Source organism: Phacochoerus africanus, chromosome 1 (assembly GCF_016906955.1).
Source record: "Phacochoerus africanus isolate WHEZ1 chromosome 1, ROS_Pafr_v1, whole genome shotgun sequence".
Lineage (NCBI taxonomy): Eukaryota > Metazoa > Chordata > Mammalia > Artiodactyla > Suidae > Phacochoerus > Phacochoerus africanus.
Genome location: NC_062544.1, coordinates 204,201,543 through 204,211,741, shown reverse-complemented (window position 1 = coordinate 204,211,741; position 10,199 = coordinate 204,201,543). Strand labels below are relative to the sequence as shown.

The 10,199-nt window shown below is 42.6% G+C and overlaps 1 non-coding gene across 1 annotated transcript; it reads right to left on the bottom strand.

Moving 5' to 3' along the window:
• Window positions 1-9,301: 9,301 nt before the first annotated feature.
• Window positions 9,302-9,404, bottom strand: LOC125114540 (small nucleolar RNA U13). The gene has a single exon (XR_007131842.1). It is a non-coding gene; the product is annotated as a small nucleolar RNA U13 (small nucleolar RNA).
• Window positions 9,405-10,199: the final 795 nt, after the last annotated feature.

Sequence of the window (10,199 nt, the reverse complement as noted above, 5' to 3'; positions counted from 1 at the left end):
AAAACTAAAGAAATCTGAATAAAGTATGAACTTTGGTTAATGACAGTGTACCAGTACTAGTTTGTTAATTATAACAAATATAACTGATTCATGTAAGATATTCATGGTAGGGGGAAATGGATACAGGGTATGTGAGAACTCTGTACTGTCTTCACAACTTTTCTGTAAATCTAAAGGTGTTCTAAAAAATAGTCTAGTAGGAAAAATGGCTACAGTGTTGTACCGAACTCCATAACTGTGTAACTAAACTATTCTTATTAGTGAACATGTAGTTTTTTATCATAAGAATACTTGTTCTTAGGCCATTTTGCTGCATCAGGAGAAATTTTCTCTGTTTTTTAGTCTCAAACGACCAGGCTTGATCAGTATCCGAGTTTCCTGGAAGTATATATTAAAAAATTAACAGGCTGGAGTTCCCGTCGTGGTGCAATGGTTAACAAATCTGACTAGGAACAATGAGGTTGCATGTTCAATCCCTGGCCTCGCTCAGTGGGTTAAAGATCCAGTGTTGCTGTGAGCTGTGGTGTAGGTGGCAGACGCCGCTCAGACCGAGCGTTGCTGTGGCTCTGGCATAGGCCGGCAGCTGCAGCTTCGATTTGACCCCTGGCCTGGGAACCTCCATATGCCACAGGAGCGGCCCTAGGAAAAGGCAAAAAGCCAAAAACACACACACGCACACACATACACACACACAAAAAATTAACAGATAGGCATTCCCATCATGGCTCAGTGGTTAACAAACCCAACTAGTATCTATGAGGACATGGGTTCGATCCCTAGCCTTGCTCAATGGGTTAGGGATCCAGCATTGCCATGAGCTGTGGTGTAGGTCAAAGAGGCAGCTCAGATCCTGCGTTGCTGTGGCTCTGGTGTATGCCTGCAGCAACAGCTCCAATTAGACCCCTAGCCTGGGAAATCTCCATATTCCTCGGGAACTGCCCTCAAAAAACAAAAGACAAAAAAAAACAACAACACAGTGACACAATCTTATGTCTGTCATCTTAAATATAGTACGCATATTATATGTGAAAGTATTCACGGAGTTCCTGTCGTGGCTCAGTGGTTAACAAATCCAACTAGGAACCATGAGGTTGTGGCTTCGATCCCTGGCCTCGCTCAGTGGATTAAGGATCTAGCATTGCCGTGAGCTGTGGTGCAGGTCAAAGACATGGCTCAGACCCCGAGTTGCTATGGCTATGGTGTAGGTCGGCAGCTGCAGCTCCAATTCAACCCCTAGCCTGGGAACCTCCATATGCTGTGCATGTGGCCCTAAAAAGACAAAAGACCAAAAAAAAAAAAAATTTAACAGATAAAAGTGAGAGTACTCTAAAAGAGGTAAGTTGAAGTGAGAATGAGCCCAGTTAATTGGTCCTCCTCCCCCCAAGGCTCTGTGGCAGGCAAGGGACTGTCCAGTTTGATCATTCACTCAACAAATATTTGTGTTGCTAGGGGATACAGGGGTAAACAAGAAAGACAATACCTCTGCCTTCTACAATGTGGTCTGAAAAGCTTGGGCAGTTGTCAGTTGTCAGTCCCAGCTGGACTTTAGAATCACCTGAGGAGCTTTAAAAAAAAAAAAAATAGCAATGTCTGGGCTTCTCCTCAGCATCTCTGAGGGTGGGACCCAGGAGTGTATATGCTTTAAAAGCTCCACCAAGAGATTTTAAAGTATAGCCAGGATTGAGAAACGTTGAGGAAACATCTAAGAACGACCTGCTCTAAAATGGGCGTTGTGTGATCTTAGTCATCATGGAAAAGGAGGAGAAAAGGGCTGAAGTCCAGACCCTGGGGCATGTCCCCTCCCCCTGAGGGAGTTGGGGGAAAGGAGAGCAGGTGGCACAGGTGCCTCAGCTGAAGGCAAGGCTGGCGCTGGCAGAAGTGGGGGCGAGGGGTGGCACGAGGAGCAGTGGTGCATAGCAGCCCACGCACTTGCTCGTTTTAGAACAAATCAGCTCTTCTCAGATATATGTACTGAAGAGGCCTCCTCTGGGAATTTTCCAGACAGAGCTGAAGACTGCTCTCAGCATAAAAGCATCAAGCCTAGATCTCATGGCTTATCTTGATACAAAGAAACTCTAGACTGGAAAGTCCTTAAGGGGGCACCATCCGGCCCCAAGCCACCCTGCCCACACACACCTCAGTACAGGGTGCCACAAGCTTATGTGTCGCAACTTCTTGCTGCATGTTAACATACCATGCAGATATTTGATCTGCCTTTGGGCATTTTTACAACCGCAGCCAGGTATTCGGGTTAAGGAAAAGACTAGAAAATATGGCTGAGGGATAAACAAGGGAAGAACAAAGACCCAGTGGCCTGGAATTAAACTTCCCACTCACTTATAACATTATAGGAAAAGTATGACTCTTCCCCACCTTATAAGGGAGGACACGGCCTTAAAGAGTCCGATGTCTTCTCCGGGATTGTTCCGCAGGCAGCGAAAAAGCTAGGGTTCACCTCACCTGCACAGCTCTATGAGGGAGGTATTATCATCCCTGTTTGCAGTTGAGAAACCTGAGGCAAGAACGTGGTAGTGGGTTAAATGTTGGTGTCGGTCTCCTACTGAAGGCCCCGCACTCTCTTGCAGAAAACACAGCTCCCCATTGACCTGGGAGGTACTGTGCTTCCCCCACCCTCCTGGTCCACACCAGAAGAGGCTCTGGAGAATGCTCTCCGTGCTATCTTTGCTACTTTTGTGTGAATGTAAAATTATTCTAAAACAAATTTATGTTAAAACAGAAACTATTCGGAGTTCCTGGTGTAGCACAGCAGGTTAAGAACCCTCCTAGTATCCGTGAGGATGCAGGTTTGATCCCTGGCCTTGGTCAGTGGGTTGGTGATCCAGCATTACCGAGGGCTGTGGTGTAGATCACAGATGCGGCTTGGATCCCACATTGCTGGGAAAGAAAGAAAGAAAACAAACTATTCAATATTATTGCTCTCAAACTCTTTGCATGCAATAAATAAACAAGATAAAATTATTTTTAAATACTACATTTTTTACCTTCACGTGTTTTCTGTGTCTATTTCTATGTATATTTTATAATGTGCATAGTATACCAATACAATAGTACATATGAAAGTTGTTTTAGTTTGTTGGAACTGCTGTAAAAAAACACCACACACTGTATAGCTTAAAACAGTAGAAATTCACTGTCTCACAGCTCTGAAGTCTGAAAGTGTGACATCAAGGTGTGGGTAGGGCCTTGCTCTCTAAAGGCTCTGGGAGGGGGAACATTTTCCATGCCTTTTCCTTTGCTTCTGGTGTCTGGTCTTTGATGTTCTTTGGCTTCTGAATGCATGGCTCCAGTCTCTGCCTTCTTTGTCGCATGGCCTTTTCCCTGTATGTCTCTCTCTTTGCATCTTCTCTTCTTTTAAGGACACCAATCCTATTGGATTATGGGCCAGCCTACTCCAACATAAGCTTATCCTACCTTAACTATATCTGTGACAATGCTATTTCCAAAGAAGGTCAAAGTCCCAGTTCCAGGAAGGACGTGAATTTGGGGGGGACACTAGCCAACCCAGTATAGACTGCCATCTGTTCCCCCAAAATTTCATGTCCATCCCACGTACGAAATATATTAACCTGATCCCAACATCCCCAAAAGTTTTAAGTCATTCCAACATCAACTCTAAATCCAAAATCTCATCTAAATATCATCCATTCAAAAAGTCCCAAGTTTGATTTCCTGTCATGGCTCAACAGAAACGAATCTGACTAGTATCCACGAGATATGAGGTCTGATCCCCGGCCTCCATCAATGGGTTGGGGATCCAGTGTTTCTATAGGCTGTGGTGTAAGTGGAAGAAGCGACTCAGTTGTGGTATTGCAGTGGCTGTGGCTGTGGTGTAGACCAGCAGCTACAGCTCCGATTCGACCCCTAGCCTGGGAAACTCCATGTGCTACAGGTGTGGCCCTAAAAAGCAAAAGCAGAAGAACTAAAACAAAACAAACTAAAAAGTCCCGAGTTTCATCATCTAATCATTTATGGGTGAGACTTGGGATATGGTACCTCCCTTCTGGAGCAAAATTCCTCTCTACTGTGGACTTATGAAGCCAGAAAATAAGTTATCTGCTCCCAAAATAAAATGGTGGAATGGGCATGGGATGGAAATTCCCAGTCCAAAAAGAAAAAGAGGAAGAAGATAAGGGCTCGTGTGTCCCACGCATGTCTGAAACCTGGTTCACAACTCTAGATGATGGTCTAGGTTTACTAACCTAGCCTTGCTATGTTTATATTTGTTTAAAAATTTCCAAAATAAAAAAAAAATAAGAAAAGGAAAAGTACCTCATTTTTTCCTTCTATTAAAAACTGCTGGCTGGAGTTTCCACTGTGGTACAGCACGTTAAGAACCCATTGTTGTCTCTGCAGTGGCATGGGTTTGATTCCCAGCCCAGCACAGTGGGTAAGGATCCAGCATTGCCACACCTGTGGCATAGGTCACAGCTGCAATTAGGATTCGATCCCTGGCCCAGGAACTTCCATATGCCATGGATGTGGAAAAAAAGAAAAGAAAAAGTACAGGCTTGGAGTTCCCTCCTGGCTCAGCCAGTTAAGGATTTGATGTTGTCACTGCTGTGGCTTTGGTTATAGCTGTTGCATGGGTTTCAGTCCCTAGCCTGGGACCTTTTGCATGCTACAGGTGTGGCCAGGAAAGAAAAAAAAAGTTGGTAGAAAAAAGTGCAAGTTTGTTGTAGAAAAAATACAAGAAAACAACAACAAATAAATATCAATCCCAATCCCATAACCCACTGTTCACATTTCCATATACACATTGACTTATTTTTCATATTTTATCACTTTTCTACATCATACCTATACCTTCACACATGTGAAAATGGAAAAGGTATGTTAAAACATAAGATCTAACTACTTCCACCGAGCAGTTTACATCCCATGCCACCTGTTTCCTAGCCATTTTTACAAATAGCCTTGTTGGAAGAGGTGGTAGCAATTTCAAGTGATCTCCAGCCACCAGCCACCAATCCCCACTAATGAGATCTGTTGGGATGGAGAAGATATCTAAGAATAGAATTAAAAGTTTCCTTTTTCAGATCCAAATGCTGGGTGGTTAAGCTTTCAGTACAGTGACTTGCGTTCTTTCTTTTCTTCTCTGGCTAACTATGGTGAAGGCTCTAAAGAAATTAAACTTTGAAATACATCATCACAAAACATTGTGGAGGAAGAGGATCACAGACACCATTCTTTAGGCTAAGGTAGCCACAGCTGTCAGGATCCACTGAGTTATTTTTGTTTCCAAGTAGGGACTAAAATTCTAGGGCTGGACATCAATTCTGGGAGGGGTATTACTCCAACAAATAAATGTGGTTTAAAAAGAAACATCCCTACTATGACTAGGGACAAACTAGAATTAGATTAAACTGATAATACAATGTCAAAAATTATTCAAGGGAGTTCCCGTCGTGGCGCAGTGGTTAACGAATCCGACTAGGAACCATGAGGTTGCGGGTTCGATCCCTGCCCTTGCTCAGTGGGTTAACGATCCGGTGTTGCCGCGAGCTGTGGTGTAGGCTGCAGATGCGGCTCGGATCCCATGTTGCTGTGGCTCTGGTGTAGGCCGGTGGCTACAGCTCTGATTCAACCCCTAGCCTGGGAACCTCCATATGCCGCGGGAGCGGCCCAAGAAATAGCAACAACAACAACAAAAAAGACAAAAGACAAAAAAAATAAAAATAAAAATAAAAATAAAATTATTCAAGATACCTCATAAAATTCCATCTTGCATATTTGTATCTCCAAACACTTGCTTAATAAATTCCCTTTTTGAGTTAGAGTTTACAATAACGCTAAAGTTCAACCATTTAATAAACTGTTTTATTTTTCTTTAAAAATAAATAAAATCACAGTTAAATTTAGCAATCCCAGCAACCTAGCATCAATCACCTCTCCTTCCGTCAGACCATGCATCCTTCGCCCACGACTGTTTTTATTAACTGGGATACGCTCCACCTCTGTGTAGCTTTATGAAATGTGTTTTGGCTTGGAGCACAGAAAATCCATTTAGACATTAATAGTCTAGCTGCGAGTTATGTTATTCATTCACAAGAGTAACAACAGTGTGCTGTGATTTTTTTTCCAGCATTTTTCCCTTAATTTTATTGGCTAATAAAATCCAAACACTGGAACTTTTCCCCAGAAAGCGGCGCCAAAGGAAAGTAGCTCCCCAACCAGACCCCCAAGGGCTCTCCAAGTAGGACCTGAGCCTTGGGTGCAGCCCCAGGGGAGACAGGAAGACCTGCTCTCCAGCAGATAGGCTTCCCCACAGGGTCAGCCAGAGGTTTTCCCTATGTCTTCCTGACCCAGGAAGGAACACGAGGGGCTCCCTCTGGTTCTGAAAATTCAAAATGGCAGAATCACTATCCAGCATTCCCTCATTTAATTCTTTCACTCAAATGTCCTTTTTCTTCCAAACCTCAACAAGTAATGTTGAGCATATACTATGTAACAGATTCTATGGTAAGGTGCTCCGCACATACAAAGAAGCTTGTCCTTCAATAGGAGAGCGAGAGAATGTAAGTAAACCAATAATTGCTGCGCAACCTGATAGGTACCAGAATGAGACAGAACCAAAGTACATGGACGTAAATTTGGCACAAACTCAGTTAAATTAAGGTTTAAAAAGGAAAACAGCTGGCCAGTACAACTGTTTTGTAAAAAGAATGTTTACAAAGTGCTATTATTTATACTAAATAAAAGTGGGTTAAATATGTATCAGAACATCACCTCAACCCCATTAGACAAACAGTAAGGGACAAAAATAGGCAATTAACACAACAACAACAAAAGTAATGACACAGCAGCTTTGGTTGTTTGGGTTGTTTTTTTTTTGTCTTTTTAGGGCTGCACCCCACTGCATATGGAGGTTCCCAGGCTAGGGGTCTAATCTGAGCTGTAGCTGCCGGAAGATCTGAGCCATGTCTGGGACCTACACCACAGCTCACTGCAACGCTGGATCCTTGACCCACTGAGCGAGGCCAAGGATGAACCTGCAACCTCACGCTTCCTAGTGGGATTCATTTCCGCTGCACCATGATGGGAACTCCTGAAACAGCAGTTTTAAAAGAGCCTCTATTTTATTAGCCTTCAAAGCACAAAAATTAAGGCAATAAAAACCAAAAACTTATAAAATCCAGTTCTCAGAACTCTACAGAAAAATCGAAGCTAGTAGCAATGTAAATTTATACAAACCTCTAAGAAAACAATTGGGCAATGTGACACAAGTCAAAATAATAATTATGTTGTTAAAACCAAGGCTCTCAATTCCACAGAATTTACCCTAAGGGAGTAATTATAATGAAGGAAAAAAATTATATGTATACAGATGTTTGTCACTGTTATTTATATTAGTATTATATATTATTGTCACTGCTATTTATATTAGGGATACACTGGATATAAAATACATTCCTAATATAGGGGGGATGTTTTAGTAGATCACCAAAAAGTTAATTATAAAGTCTCTGTAGTAACATGAGAAATGGTTTACTTCTTAATATAAAATTTAATAAAAGGAAAACACAACAGTGTACACAATACTAACTCTAGCCTCTAGATCCAGTTGGGACTCCAGAAGCAAAAACCCTCAGCTAGAACAAGTTTCAAAATGGCTTAGGAAACTTTAGATAATTCCATGGTCAGAGTTAATGAGCCCTTCTCTTTTATGCTTCTTTCTTCCTAGCCACCTCCCACTCTTGTCATCCTCTGCCTGATTTATTCCATTTTAAGATTCTTTTTTACCTCTCTGTCTTCCTCCCTTTAAGGGTGAAAACAATGTCCTGCTCATTTTTGTAACCACCTACCCTTTCACCAGCCGCCAACAAATTCGATAAAGTCATGATTATCCAATTTACTTAGCAATGTACAAATACGTATGAAAGAATGCACAGAAAAGACAATAATTTTGGTAGGCTGCTAGAACTCAGAGGAGATTTTAAAAATTTTTCTTGGGAGGAGTTCCCGTCGTGGCGCAGTGGTTAACGAATCCGACTAGGAACCATGAGGTTGCGGGTTCGGTCCCTGCCCCTGCTCAGTGGGTTAACAATCCGGCGTTGCCGTGAGCTGTGGTGTAGGTTGCAGACGCGGCTCGGATCCCGAGTTGCTGTGGCTCTGGCGTAGGCCGGTGACTACAGCTCCAATTCAACCCCTAGCCTGGGAACCTCCATATGCCGCGGGAGCGGCCCAAGAAATAGCAACAACAAAAAAAAAAGACAAAAAGACCAAAAAAAAAATTTTTTTTCTTGGAGTTCCCTTATGCTGCAGCGGGTTAAAGATCCCTTGTTGTCATTGCAGCTGCTCGGGTGGTTACTGTGGTAATCAGGTTTAATCCCTGGCCCGGGAATTTCCACATGAGGCAGGCATAGCCAAAGAACATTTTTTTTTTTATGTTTTGTTTTATAACTTTTTTTTTTTAAGATGGAACCCTGATTGCCTGGGCAGGGTTTCACTGCAGCCTCTGAAATCAGGCTGTAAATATTTATGCTCCAAATGAGCCAGCAAGTTTATCTGGAAAAAGTAAATTGATAAACTTGAAGGACAACCTAAGACTTTTTGGAGAAAAAAGCAAGGAAGAGGCCTTGTTCTGGAGAGGTGATAACTTCTTTTACAGCCATGGTCATATGTGATGGAGAGAGAAGTCAACAATGTGGACAACTGAGTGTGACTGTATGGAATAGGTCTGACTGTAACACACAGAGCACATTTATCCAAGTGTGCAGTAGTGCTGGACACCCAGTGCCTTTCATTGTGAGCTTTGTTGACGCCGAAGGGCCACACTTGGCAACGTGGCATAGGACCCAACTTGGACATGACTCAAATTCATGGGAGGCATCATTTATTTCCTTTTTCCGCTCATCAGTAATATTCGAAAATGCTCCCATTTTATGATCTGGCTTTCAAAGAAATTAAACTTGAATAGCTCAAAATTCTATAATCATGTGAGAATTCAATTGCAGTTTTTAACAGATCCAAGTCTGCTACATCGTTATTAGGTAATATGACGCTGATGATAATATTGACAGCTAAAATCCAGAGTCTAGCTACCATGTGCCAAATACAATGCCAAACAATTGGAAAGATGATTAGGCATACCAGCCTGGCGTTCATGTGTGGTACTTATGTAGCATAGAAAAATTCTAGGAAATTCAGGTGAGTCTGGAGGTATATAGTCACGTTTAGCTCCCAGAATAAAATTAGATGCACAGGCCCTAGAGCAGTGCCCTCATTCCACATGGCAGCAATGGGAAGGAGCTAAATTTCTTTTTTTTTTTTTTTCTCCTCACTTCAGACGGGTAATGTGCCAACAGTCGTAAAGATTTGAGGGAGGCACATGTCACACAAGCGTGTAAACACCCAATCATCCTGCTCATGAACTACAAAGGGATCCAGGAGCTAAATTTCTAAGTTGCCCTTTAGACAAGGCATGCACTTTCTAGTTCATCATTGTCCCTGCAGCTCCCTATTGAGCTGACGCCCAGCCTCCTTTCACTTACACAGCTTGCCTGTCTCCAATACTCTGGAGTTTTCAACCCCTCCAGCTGGACATTATGACTGCAAGTCAGGCATTGGCCACTACATGAGACAATGCCTATAGGCAGACATAAAGCTAAAAGGGACATTGGCGATCATATAGCCTGATTGTTTTTCCAAACCTTTTATAGCAGCGAAGTATTTCTTCTAATAGTCTTATGCAAAGACCTGATCTCTAAAACAGGAGCTGTTCTGGCTGAGGGTAGGGAAAACCCCAAGGAGCACCCAACCTGCCTGGCCCCCACCCTTCTCCCCTGTTCCCCTGTGGGACTCCTTGACACTTTAGAGGTGCTGGCAACAGTCCTGTCTCCTCATTATAAAGCAGAAGGCATTAAGAGGTGAAGTTACCTGTCCTCAGTCACACAGCCAGTTAGTGGTAGAAAACCCAGGTCTCTGTTAAATGATTCACTGTTTGGCAGCTTCTTCCATGAAAAAGTTGTTGAGTCTGTAGAATGTACAATGATGATTGAATAATGATTACTCCTCTCCTTTTTTCAAGCCTTCTTGTTACCCCATGTCGCATACCAGCAGGTGCCTTTGTTTTAAAAGTTTTAAACTAGATAGTCAAGCATTGAATTATGAAAGTACACGGTCTTAGAGATGAAAGGAATGTTGAAGTTTTTTTTTTTTATCCCACCCCCTCATCTTAC